Here is a 14,187-nt window from a genome sequence, read left to right as displayed (position 1 = left end):
CTTGTTTCGATATTCCGACAATGGTCAGTCTGTAACATTTTTATATTGTGACCTGTAACATTCTCAACGAAAGATTTATATGATTTAAATATTTCGAAAACTTCAGATTTTTGCTTGAGAAAATAAACTGCACAATATCTGGAAAAATCATCTGTGAATTTGATAAAATACTTATATCTCATAGACTGAGTACGCATCGGTCCACACAGATCGCTGTGCTCAATCTTCAGTGTCTGCTTTGACCTTTTCACCGTCGAGCTCTTGTAGGCATTTGCTGCCTGCTTTTCGCTTATGCAAATCTCACACTGCGATAGTTTTGCATTCTCATTTATGTTCATACCATGTACCTTTCCGGCTTTGGCTAAACACTTCAGGTCAACCTCATTCAGATGACCCATACGGTAATGCCATAGATCTATTTCATTTCCTTCGTCACACACATTATTTGATTCGTGTTCCTCGGCATTAACGTAATACAGATTTCCGTATCTCTGAGCTCGAAACCAAACTTGCTTATTATTTTTCATAATAACTGCTTCATCCTTACGAAATATAACTTCGTATCCCTTGTTGGTAATTCGAGATACCGAAAGCAGATTTTGTCGTAGGTCAGACACATACAAAACTTCTTTTAAGTTAATTCCATTTGTATGCTGCTTCTCTTTCACTTCAATGTTGATCTCGCCGACGCCTTTCACCTCTGCGGTGTCGTTGTTGGCCAAATGCAATGTCTTATCACTACCTTGTACTTGATAAAATGCATTTTTGTTGGAACTCATGTGTGCGGTACAGCCACTGTCTAGACACCACAAGTTACTTTTTCTCTCCACATTGTACGCACATTCCTCAACGTTGATCGCTTCGTTCTTCATTTGCCTTTTGTTCTCTTTTGGCTTTTCTCTCTCTTTCTTTGCATTCAGTCTCGCTTGAGTTGGACAGTTACGAGCGAAATGTCCGATCTTGTCACACGCAAAGCATTTTCGTGTCTCTTTTTTCGTGCTTCCCTCTCTGTCGTTGCCTTTGCGGCGGTCGACGTATAACGCACTCTGCTCTTCGCGCGCTTTTTTGGCTTGTCGCGCTTCTGACTCCTCCAATATCTTCACACGCAAAATATCAGGGCTGGGCAATTCGTCACGTGTTTCTATTGCGCATCGGAAAGTCTCATAGGTATCCGGTAAACTATACAATAATAGAATGGCGAGTAAGTCGTCGCCTATAGTTACCCCTATTTCTTTTAATTTCTTAACCGCGTCAAAGAAGTCATTTATATGGAGACGCGCATCACTACCCTCACACATACGGGATAGCGCCACTCGTTTGAGTAAACTGGCCTTTCGTACCGGCCCCTTGGATTGAAATGTTTCCTCTAATTTCAACCAATAATCTCTTGCTGATGCACAGCTTTCAATTAGTCCCAAATCTGCTGTACTGATGGATAGCAGAATGTCTGCTTGAGCTTTTTCATCTTGTGTTTGCTACGCCGCTCGATCCGCTGCCGCTTCTGGGCATACCTTGGAGCCGTTCACATATTGCCATAAATCGTTTTTCACGAGAATGGCACGCATTCGCAATTTCCACGTGTCATAGTTTTCCGCGTTGAGCGGTTCTATCTTTATGAGTGCTGTTTAAGAATAAACATGGTGTTCATCTGAAGCGGCTTCACCAAATCAGATGCACTAAAGAAAACATAATACAACTGTACTTTTGTCACAAACAAGTAATCTAGCATATGACTAGAATTACAATCAGCCACACACATTGTAGAAAAACACTTGTAATTCTAAACTAACCCAAAATATCACAACGGCAGGATGTCAAGTGGCCGAAGCCGTGCCCAAAAATAATAATAATTTTCAACCCCCGAAATCTTGGGTTTGAGTCTCATTAGAATAAGATATTTTAAGAACAATTGTTACCTCCTAGAGCCTAAGATTCCCTATATAAACTCCATACTTTTGTTAATAAAATCAGTTCATATTTTGAATTCAAGGAATGAAGATTGGGTTATTCTTCTCCTCCGGAATCCCTATTCATTTTGGTCCTTCGAGAAAAAAGGAACTCTGTAGTTTTCCCCCACCAGTGGTAAGAGACTCAGAGAATGAATCAGCTCCTTAAGAGTTTGAGATCTTATGCAAGTATAAATGCTAAGACCAGCTAAAGGTAGCAAAATAAGAAAGAACTCTGTAGTTTTCCCCCACCAGTGGTAAGAGACTCAGAGGTTCAATCAGCTCCTTAAGAGTTTGAGATCTAATGCAAGTGTAAATGCTTAGACCAGCTAAAGGTAGCAAAATAAATAACTCTTGTTTTCCCCCACCAGTGGTAAGAGACAGAGTATAAAATAAAAGCAAAATATTATTGCTTAATAAATAAAAAGTGCGTGCGACCGAGTATATAAAGGCAGTTTGGCTAGTCGAGCAACTGCAATAATTTCGGCGGCGGTAAAAAAAAAAGAACAATATAAAGTTCGTGTGTGGCGTATTCGAAGCCCTAATATCGAAAAAAAAATAAAGTTAACTAGTGTATAGTTATATACATATGTACACTATATGTAGTTGCTAGTCGGCAACTACCAACAGCAGCAGAGCAACAAGATAGTTGCAAAGAAGAGGCTGGAAAAGTGCCAGTATAAGAAAATCTGGTGCGAAATCCGGCACCGGTACCGCCTGAGCCCATAGGCCCTGGACAACAGATAAAAGTAAAACGGCGAACTCTACCCATTGGCGGACAAGCAGCAGCGAACAGGATCATCAGATAAGATATAAATTAAAATAGTCATAAGTGCTTACATCAACCTACATATTTTAATATTATCATTATAAATTAAATCGATATCCTATAAAACAAAAATGTTCACAAATAAGGCTGCAAAAGTGTTAGAGAAGCAGGCAGGGTTACATACCAGGCTAAGGCAGTTGGAAGCACTAGATCCTAGAAGCATAACTAACAAAGTTGTAGAGGAAGTAAAAGAGATAAGGAATCAATGGATACCTAATAACAAAAAATTGATTGAGACTGCTCCAAATTTAGATCATGATTATTTCAGAAATAAAATACATGAAGAAGCATTAACGATAGTTGCCAAAATTATAGCCATAGGAGAGTCAGAAAAACCAGGCACTAGTAAGTCGGTGTGCGTTGAAGCGGAGGCAAACATGTCAGAGATAGTTGATGATAGCATAGGAGAGTCGCCCGGGAATGCGACCTCCAGTAATGAAAAACTCTAAGGTTAACCAGGAGATAATTATGGATAGAGTCCGACAGCTCCAGGAATATTTGGAGGTAGTAGAGTTGAAGTCAACAGGCAATGGGACATGGACATTATATATTAATAAAATTAACTATTTGTGGGAGAAAGTACAGGCATGTCAAGTAATAACAAGTGATGCAAAATTAAAAAATATTATGGATGATTTACAATTTGATGTCCGAAATTCATTGTCAATGCTAGAAATGAAATTGAACAATAAAGAAAATTGTAAGAGTGAGAATGTTACCGTGAGAGGCGAACTGCCGGTGTTGCCCAAGATTCAGGTACCCACATTTGCTGGAGAGGCTAGAGAATGGGACCTGTTTGTGGAGTTATTTACAGAATTAATTGAAAAAAGAGAAGATTTAAGTATTGCTCTCAAGTTTAATTATTTAAAATCCGCGTTAAAGGGCGAAGCAAGGAGCATGGTAGCTCATCTATTGTCAGGTTCAGCTGACAATTATAGTGCCGCTTGGGAACTGTTAACCAAGCGGTATGAAAATAATCGCAGGGTATTTTCCGAACAATTAAATCGGATCGTTGATTTACCGATGATCAACAATGAATCCGCAAAGAGTATAAAAGGAGTGATTGACATAATTAATGAGTCAATACACTTAATTAAAATCAAAGCAAATTTGTCCGATGAAGTTGACGTAATACTCGCTCAACACATACTTCGGAAATTTGACAGAGAGACTCTACAGTTGTATGAGAGTCAGATTAGAAAAACAAGGCAAATACAATTGCTATCGGATGTCATGGAATTCTTGGAGCAAAGATATTGCTCGCTAAGTGCCGTGAGAAAGGAAGAGAAAAAACCATTAGAAAAAACGTCGGCTGTGGCGTTTAAAGACAGTTGTCCGATCTGCAAAGGCCCCTGGCATAACGCACTTCAGTGCTATAAGTTTAAAGCGCTAACACCTATAGAAAGGCTGGAAATAGCAAAAAAAGTACAATTGTGCACACGATGCTTGAAGCATTCAAGCAACAAGAGATGCAATAATGAAATGGTCTGCTCATTTTGCAGCAGAGGACACCATACGTTACTCCATTATGAAGAAAATCAGGAGAGCGTCAATACCTGTGTAACGGCACAACAAAAATTGTTGGCCACAGCCCTAATACAAATTAAGAAAATAAATGGAGGGTTTCAAACATTAAGAGCTTTGGTTGATTGTGGTTCTCAGAGTACTATATTATCTGAAGAAGCCGCTCAAATATTGAAATTACGTAAAATTAAACAATATACAGAGATAAGTGGCGTGTCCTTAATAAAAGCAAAAAAATCAAAATATAAAGTAAAAATAGATGTGAAGACGCGGAATCCACGGGATAATCTTCTTAATGTTGAGGCAGTTGTGTTGCCAAATTTAATGAAAGCTCTTCCGTTAAAAATAGCAAATGTGGATATGTCAAAATGGCAATCCTACGTACTTGCTGATCCTACCTTTAATAAACCGGGTAGGGTTGACATGATAATAGGGGTAGACGTATATACCCAAATCTTAAAAGGGGGAGTTAGAAAGATAAATGGCCTACTAGGTCAAAATACTAAATTTGGTTGGATCATCTCGGGATGCACCAAATCAAAAATAAATAAATCTGTAGTAGCACCAACAATAGATGTTACAGGTTTTAAAAAGCGTTGGGAGAAGAAAAAAGGTAAATGTGAAAATAAATACAACACAAGTCCAAACAAGCTCATCAACAAAACAAAACAAGAAATAACTTTTCGGGCCCCGGCAGGACCTCACCTTAGAGGTAAGATAAAAGCTGAGGTAAAAGAAATAAGTTTATGGCCCCGGCAGGTCAGTTCGGAGGTAAAGTAAAATCTGGGGAAGAAAAAGTATATATCCCAGAGCCAGTACAAAATAAAAATATTCAGATGGCAAACGTTAAATTAAATAATGATTATCTAAGAAATAGTGTTAAAATAAATTCGGGTAACAAATTGTCCGAGGCTGTATTACAAAAAGGGACAACACTTAATCCGAATAACCACTCAGAATTCAAATACCAGCAAAAGCCACATTGGTTTAAGCCGAGAGGTAAAAGTAGTTGGTCTTTAAAGTCTCCACCATATAAAAAGGCTAGAAGTCAGCACAGTAATACACATCAGGAGTGGGTAGATATCCCGAAGCAAAAATTGTTAAACATAGGGCGATATTAATAAACCAATTTGGAAAATGATACAAACATTGATTTGCTAGGGTTAACTTCTCTTATGTAGCTCGTCATGCTTCTTTAACAACAGTAATCTTACTAAAAATAATATTAATAATAATAATTTGTTTAGGGCAACTAAATAAAAATAAAATCCAAAACGTCACATTTGGCGGCCCTTTGCAGAATGTTTAAGAATAAACATGGTGTTCATCTGAAGCGGCTTCACCAAATCAGATGCACTAAAGAAAACATAATACAACTGTACTTTTGTCACAAACAAGTAATCTAGCATATGACTAGAATTACAATCAGCCACACACATTGTAGAAAAACACTTGTAATTCTAAACTAACCCAAAATATCACAACGGCAGGATGTCAAGTGGCCGAAGCCGTGCCCAAAAATAATAATAATTTTCAACCCCCGAAATCTTGGGTTTGAGTCTCATTAGAATAAGATATTTTAAGAACAATTGTTACCTCCTAGAGCCTAAGATTCCCTATATAAACTCCATACTTTTGTTAATAAAATCAGTTCATATTTTGAATTCAACGAATGAAGATTGGGTTATTCTTCTCCTCCGGAATCCCTATTCAAGTGCACTTGCCATTTTGCACAGCTTTTGCATTCACTTATTGTCTTTTCAATTACACATATGTATGGGTGTGGGCCCATAACCTGTTGGAAAGACTGTTTCCGAGAGACCCCGCGATATCGATCGCGCAGCTATGTATAAGTGAAAAGGTCAATATACTTATTTGCGAATATACATATGTAACTTTATTGGAACTTAACTACACGTCTGTACAGTGCCAAGAACAGAAGCCGACTCTTTTTCTCTCTGTTAAGCGCTGCCAGATCTCCTTATAATACTAGGGATGCCAGATTGCCACTTTGATATGAACAGCTGGCGCTAATATCGAACATAAATATAGTGAATAAAACAAATTCCTTCATTATTTAAAAGTGAATTTAACGCTAATGGACATTCAAAATAACAATTTAATGCAACAAGCACAGGAATTTAAAGACATAATCCATATGGATTAACAGAAAACCATGTAGGGAAATTAATGGAATACAAATTGTAACACGTAACAAACGAGGACTAATTAACGGAATTGGTTCAATATACAAATATCTTTTTGGTACTCTCGATCAGGACGATCAAGATGAATTAGAAGAAAAAATAAATAATCTTGAAAGCAATAGCGTACAAGCAAACGAACTAAATTACGTAATAGATACTGTTAATAAAGGTTTAGAAGTAATGAACAACCTCAGGGAAGACATAGAAATGGGCATGCAGCTCACTAGACTAGTAATTTTCAACCCAAAACTTTTAAAACATAATCACTTAAGTCATGTTAATTCGGAAAAACTATTGAATACAAAAACTTCCACCTGGCTTTAACCAAATTCAAATAATAACCAGAGGGCCGGGGATAACTTCGACCGCGTCAAAGTTTGTATACCCTTGCAATTTTTTTAATAACTCTTTCCTTACCTATTAGCCATCAATGTGGAAGAAAGTTCTATCTAAAAAGGCTTATGTTTGCGAAAGAATGGCCTACAATCATAGGAAATATCTAAGATATTGATCATAGTCACTGTTTTCCACCGATCGTTCCTATGGGAGCTATATGATATAGTCACCCGATCTTTATCAAATTCGGCACAGTCATTAACAGCTATATCAAACTAACAAATATTTAATTTGAAAGCATTCGCATTAAAAGTAACGAAGTTATTTACAAAAGTCACTGTTTTCGACCGATCGTTCCTATGGGAGCTATTTGGTATAGTCACCCGATCTCGATTAAATTCGGCACAGTCATTAACAGATATATTAAACTAAGAAATTTTTAATTTGAAAGCAATCGCTTTAAAAGTAACGCAGTTATTTACAAAAGTCACTGTTTTGGACCGATCGTTCCTATGGCAGCTACATGATATAGTCATAGTCAACTCTTTAATATTAAGTTTCACGATAAAAGCACAGAAAATAACGAAGTTATTAAGAAAAGTCACGGAGATGCTTCGTTCTATGCGTTGCACACTTCTGACCAAAATTAATATACCCTTTCTGCAAGGGTATATCTTTGAGATACTTCCTTATCGAGATAAAAATAAAAATATTTTGACAGAGAATTCATACTATTTTGATAACAACACTTTGTTCAATAAAAACACAAAACAATAAGAAACTAATGACCAACCAACCACTTGTAAATACACTAAAACAACTAATTACATTGAACCAATCATAATTGTAGCATGGAACTTACCAAAAACTAAAAAACGTAATAATAGAAGGCAATAACATAACAAACGCTTATGATTGTGCCTTACAATTAAACGAAATATCAATAATAAATTCATTGCTTGATTATAGCCAAAGCATTTATGGAACAAACAATATAACCAGGCTAGAACCTATTTCCTTTGTCCAAACAAAAGAGATAATTAACGAACACACCAAAAATTATACTGTATTTTAAACTATTACATTAACCACTTTTGTACTTACTATAATAAGTTTGATTACATACTTAATCTATAAGTTTAGGACAATGCCAAAAAAATGAATAATTAAGCATTTTCGATCAAATTTCAATCGAGCTCAAACATATAAAATTTAAACCCCAATTATTGAAATTGAGTCCCAAATTATAAACAAAATCGCTATATCCCAATGTATCCGCCTGAGGACAGGCTATTTCCTTTAGGATAGGGGAGTCAAATATCCAACTCCAATACCCAATAACATATAAATTCTCCCCCTCAAAATCAAAGCGATATGTGATCACGTCAAAGACCTATCGATGCGAAATACACAGATTCGCTGACGCATTAGAACTCCCGAGTGGAGTCAAAGTCACTTTACTGGTTGCGAAATCAAAGATACTACTAAGACACAGACATTGCTCAAGTTAGAACTGTGCGGAGCATAGTTGCTCAGTCAGACTTGGCGCAAATTCAAAAGGACATTAAAATTATAGGTCCAGGTATACTTCTGGACAGAGTCAAAAGAGACAGAGTCATTTATAGGTCCGAAAATAACGAAGTTATTAAGAAAAGTCCACTGTTCGTGACTTTGTTGTTTGTATGGGAGCTATACGATATAGTGGTCCGATCCGGCTGAATCCTAGATTCCTGTGCACTGCGTACATGCAAAATATCAACTCTGTAGCTCGTATGGTCTAGGAGGGTTTGCGTTGATCCAGATGGACGGACCGACATACGTACATGGCTATATGAACTCGTCTAGTCGTCCTGATCAAGAATATATATACTTTGTATGGTGGAGATGCTTCGTTCTATGCGTTGCACACTTCAAATGTCAAATCACACCAAATTTTTATCCGATCGGATTTTAATGTGATCTGATGTTTTATATCCAATACTATCACATTAGTTAACTTCATCGGGATACTCCAATTTTTTTTTTAATTTGTTGAAAATGCTTCTTCGTGATAAAACCCCAGATCCGAAAATCTGAATCTGATCGGATAAATATAACACAAGTTACAGTCAATATAAATCGGTTCAATCGCTGCCGGCAGCGCTGCTTGCTGCTTACTATGTCATCATCAAATCAACAGAGCACATGCAAACACACACAGTCGCAACGCTACATTAATTGTATGTGTATGCGCTCGTTGCTTTGTTTGGGGAATGAGGAAAGAAAAAGAACAAATTGTAGTATGAAGAGTAAAATTGTTTCGTTTGTATATTGATGAATTGAGTTGCAGAAAACAAATTTTTAACATGTAAAATTATTATTGTCAAGGACTGCAAGGCTATACAAACTTCGGCATAGCCGAATTTAACTTCCTTGATAGTTTTTCCTATTGTTTTATCCAAACTCCATTTATAGAAACATAATGTAAAGCAATGTAAAACAAACCGATCAGCTGTGTGGCGTTGCCACTTAGTTCATAGATTTATGAGCTGGTTACCCAGATTTCGATTCTCACCACTTTACCAAATATCGATAACAAAAAAAAAAAAAAAAAACTAACTAATCGAATTCAGTTAAATTTTAAAATAATTGAAATTCCTGTACATTACAACTGACTCTGAAGAATATTTTAAACGATCCTCTTAGTTTTGAGGAACTGTTCATTGTGTTCTCGGATGTGAAAGCTATCCTTAATTTAAGGCCAAAAGCACCTACTTAAGGTGAACCCAACGATTTCAATGCTCTCACTCCTGGGCATTTGCTAATGGGAACGGAATTAACGTCAGTGCCAGAATCATTATTATACCATTTCACGGATCTCCCGGAACGGAACTTCGGTATCTGCTTATATGGCAGCGAGTGAAACAACAATTCTGAACACTGTGGGCACGGGATTATGATCAGAACTTAATACAAAGCAGCAAATGGATTTACGGAAAACCGAATGTTGCCTTGGGACAATAGTACATGAAGACAACGTGCCTTCTATATTGATTGTGGTGGGGCGGAAGGACCCGACTAAGTCTCATTTGGTTGGCGGGTGCCAATATCTTCACGGTCTCGTACGTGAGTAGAATGATTAAAACGCGCGAAAAACTTCGTTTTAATTAATGATGATTTATTGAATTCACAAGGTACATATACCGATACACACACGAAATGGTTCGGTTTGAAAAAAGTGACAAATCGCAAAAGTAAAAATCAGGAAAAAGAACGGGTGTTCGGATGAAAAACGCGATTCAGAATAAATGGGGATGCCCATTGGAAAAAACCAAGTCACTCCTCCTGGTGTGACCGTAGATGCCGAGGATCAAAAAACCCTCCTCACTCCTCACCGCTCACTGCTCTTCGCCACTCACTGCTGTTCACCCGGTGGCGTGAACATATACATTGCCCCGAGCACCACGGATACCGACGCCGGCCGATAGAAATAGGGGTCGGCCAGGATCAGGGTGGCGAACTTTTCCCGGACCGGCGCCGCCACTTCCCGGATGGGAGTGCGGATGAGCAAGTCCTCTTCGACCCGGAATATAACGTTCCGTCGGAACGTCTTGTCGGACCTCGACTCGAGGACGGCCGTACAGGCTTGGTCGACCCCGACCTTGGTCACAGCTAACCCCAGGGACAGGGCAAAGGAGAGATTGATGCGGCTCTCAGCCGCACACGCATCGAGAAGGACTCGGGTCTCGAAGGATTTCGAGCCATTGCCCAACCGGAGGACTGCGGTTGGCAGGACAGTCGTCGTCCTGGCGTGGAGCAGGGAGGATAGAGAAATCTCGGGTGCGCCTTCTGGGGAAGCGGAGCGGTCCGACGATGATCGGGAACGGGGGTGCAGCACGCCCGGAGGGGGGTGATTGGCTGCGACGCCGGGCGGAGGCACGTTGTCTCGGCGGCCGACAGACCACGCATCGGTACACGTTCGTGCCCTGTGGAGCTCGTTTGCTGCGGTGGTGCGGCAGACGCGAGGGGGCCATGTCGCTATGAAGGGGCGAGCTGAACGAACTGTAACGAAAGAAATTACGTAGGGGGGAGTGGATTAGTCTATGCACGGGAACGAGAAACATGCACGGAGACGAGGACATTCGGAGGACACATAAAGGGATTGGGAGTCACGATAAGGTTTTAGACTCAGGACTCCTGCTGTCTTGTAACAGAATGAGCTTCGCTACGGGTCTTCGGATAGACCCACGCGCGGTGGTGACATCAGCCACTCGGACGAGACCGTCAGGCCCGGGCAGAGTGCGCTCAATTCGCCCTAAGCGCCACTCTTTGGAGGGGAGATGATCTTCGGACACGATCACGAGGTCGCCGGTCTGGATGCTGCGAGTCGGTGATTTCCACTTGTTTACTCTTCCAGCGGCGGCAGAAAGCCTGCTGGATTGCCTTTAGTCGCTGTCATCGGTTGATCAGCGACATAGGCTCGACCAGAATTTCCGGTTCCGCAATGGATAAGAGCGGTCCTCCAATCAGGAAATGTCCCGGGCTTAGGGCCAGCAGATCCTCTGGTTCCTCGCTCATGGGAGAGATTGGCCTGGAGTTTAGGCACGCTTCGATCCTACACAGGAGAGTGGACGAGGACTTGTAAAACAGGGTCTTAAAACTTTTGACCCCTGCTTCTCACAGTCCTCCCATATGGGGCGCGCTTGGCGGAATGAACTGCCAGGATAAAATGTGCTGGGGAAATGCCTTCATTATTTCAAGCTTGGTGGCGTTCAGGAAATCTTTTTCGAGCGCCTTTGAGGGCATTGTCTCCGTGCGACAAACCGAGAGAAGGCTGCAAGAAATCTTTCAGTGGTGAGGTCGGAGGTAGCCTCGAGATGGATTGCCTTCGTGCTGAAACACACAAAGACGCAGACATAACCCTTAGTTATGAGACACGCACGCCCGGTGTAATTTTTGATATCGAACGGCCCTGCGAAGTCAATGCCCGTGTGGGTGAAGGGCCTGGAGTACGTGATGCGTTCTCGAGGGAGATCACCCATCATCTGGGTCTGTAGTCGTCGACGATGAACGATGCAGACCTTGCACCCCTTGATGTGGGACTTTACCATGTTCTTTATCCGTGGGATCCAGAATTTGGTGCGCAGATACCGCACCATCAGTTGATTGCCGCCAAGCAACGTGATGCGGTGGGCGAATTCGACAAGCAGGCGAGTGAAATGAGTACTGTAGGGGAGGAGAATAGGGTGACGTTCATCATATCGGAGGGACTCAGCGGCCCGGAGTCGTCCGCAGGAGCGGAGTAACCCATGCTGGTCGAGAAATGGGTTCAGATTGAGTAGCGTGCTGGATGATGGCAGGGGTCGCCCTTCACCCAGGGCCCGTATCTCCGCGAGGTATTCCCGACGCTGAGAGGTCCGAATCAAGGCGCGCTCGGCGGAGAGAAGTTCGTCATTGGTGAGGCGAACCGTGGAAGGCGTCGAAATCCTCTTAGTGGCGAAGCGTAGGATGTACGCGATGACTCGTAATGCCCTACCATAATTCGAGAAACGTTCGCTGACGTCCTCGAGTAGGGTGGTCGCGGTGGTGTGGCACTGGACCCGTTGCTCCAGCTGGGTGTCTGGGAGTTCGTTATGGGGAGTTGGCCAATACTCGGGGGCTCGCTGGAGCCAGTCCGGCCCATGCCACCAGAGGCTGCTGGCCGATAACTCGGCCGCGGAGACTCCACGGCTCGCCAGATCAGCGGGGTTGTCCTCGGAGCGCACATGTGCCCAGCTTTGGCCACTGGTGCTTTCGGAGATCCTGGATACCCGATTGGCCACGAAGGTGGACCAACTGCACGGGGGTTTATTGAGCCAAGCCAACACGATGGTAGAGTCGGTCCAAAACTGGGAGATTGCAGGTGGGATTGGGAGTTCAGGAACGATCGACGCCCAGAGATCGGCTAGTAGAACCGCTCCGCACAACTCCAGCCGAGGCAGCGAGACTGTTTTGACTGGAGCTACACGGGTCTTAGCCGTTAATAAATGGACGTCTACTTGATCGCCGTACCGAACCCGCACATATAGGGCCGCTAAATACGCTTTCTGTGACGCGTCACAGAAGCCATGAAGCTCCCACGAGAGCTTATCGCTGGTGTTTAGCCAACGGGGAATGCGGAGTCGACTAAGGCCTGGGTAATCCTGCAGGAGTTCGTGCCATTGCTGCAGCAGGAGAGGCGGCAGAACATCATCCCAGCCCAGTTCGGTAAGCCAGATTTGCTGCATGAATATCTTCGCTCGGATGACAAATGGGGCTAGCCAACCAGCGGGGTCAAAGAGTTTAGCGATATGGGACAGAACCTGCCTCATGGAGGTCGACTCCTTCAAGGGGGGGGTCCGCTACGGTGAAGAAGATGACGTCCTCAGCAGCTTGCCAGCGAATGCCCAAGGTTTTTGCAGTGCTCGCGTCTTCCAGCTCGAGAAAGTCCTCTCGCAGCAGGTGCTCTCTCGGAATGGCTTGAAGTACTTCCTTCTTATTGGAAGCGGGAAGCCCGCAGATTGGAGGGCCGCTTGAAGCTCTCGTATGGCGAGACGGGCGTCGGCTTCAGTGTGAGCGCCGGCAAGGACATCATCAACATACATGTAGTTCCGAAGGATTTAGATCGCCTGAGGATACATCGCTTGCACGTCTTGTGCCAGTTGTAAAAGGACTCGGATCGCCAAGAATGGCGCGCAGTTAACCCCAAACGTGACAGTTTGTAACTCGTAATCCTGAATATTGCCGCAGCGGTCTCGGTAGAGGATCCGCTGCCTGGGGTCGACTCGGATTTGTCGATACATCTGCGTTATGTCGACGTTGAAAACGAATTGAAAGAACCGCCATTTCAGTACCTGAAGCGTGAAGTCGGCCTGAAGAGTGGGACCGGTGTGCAAGACATCGTTGAGGCTGACGCCTTGTGTGGAGGGTGCTACCACCTTAGTGGTGGTGCTATCGGGCTTAAACACCGCATGATGGGGGAGATAGAAGTTTTTCCCATCTTGAGGCGGCGTCACCCGAATCATATGACCAAATTCCTCGTACTCTTGAATAATGGCATCGTACTGCGTTTTTAGGACGGGATCCTTGAGAATGCGTGCTTCATTCCGCAGGAATTGAGCCAGCGCGATCGGTCTTGAGTGGCCCAAGTCAACGCTATTCGGACCTTTGAACGGTAGGGACACAACATATCGGCCGTCCTTTCCCCTTTGGGTGGTCTCCTGGAAGTTCCGCTCGCAGTATGCGTCATCCTCCTTTTCCGGCTTTGCGGGAAGGTCTTCCACCTCCCAAAACTTGGTGAGGAGTACATCAAGTTTTGCTTCGGGACTAACTCGCGTCTGTGCCGCGA

This window comes from Drosophila tropicalis, unplaced genomic scaffold (assembly GCF_018151085.1).
Source record: "Drosophila tropicalis isolate 14030-0801.00 unplaced genomic scaffold, ASM1815108v1 contig_677, whole genome shotgun sequence".
NCBI lineage: Eukaryota > Metazoa > Arthropoda > Insecta > Diptera > Drosophilidae > Drosophila > Drosophila tropicalis.
This window is presented reverse-complemented; position numbering follows the sequence as displayed.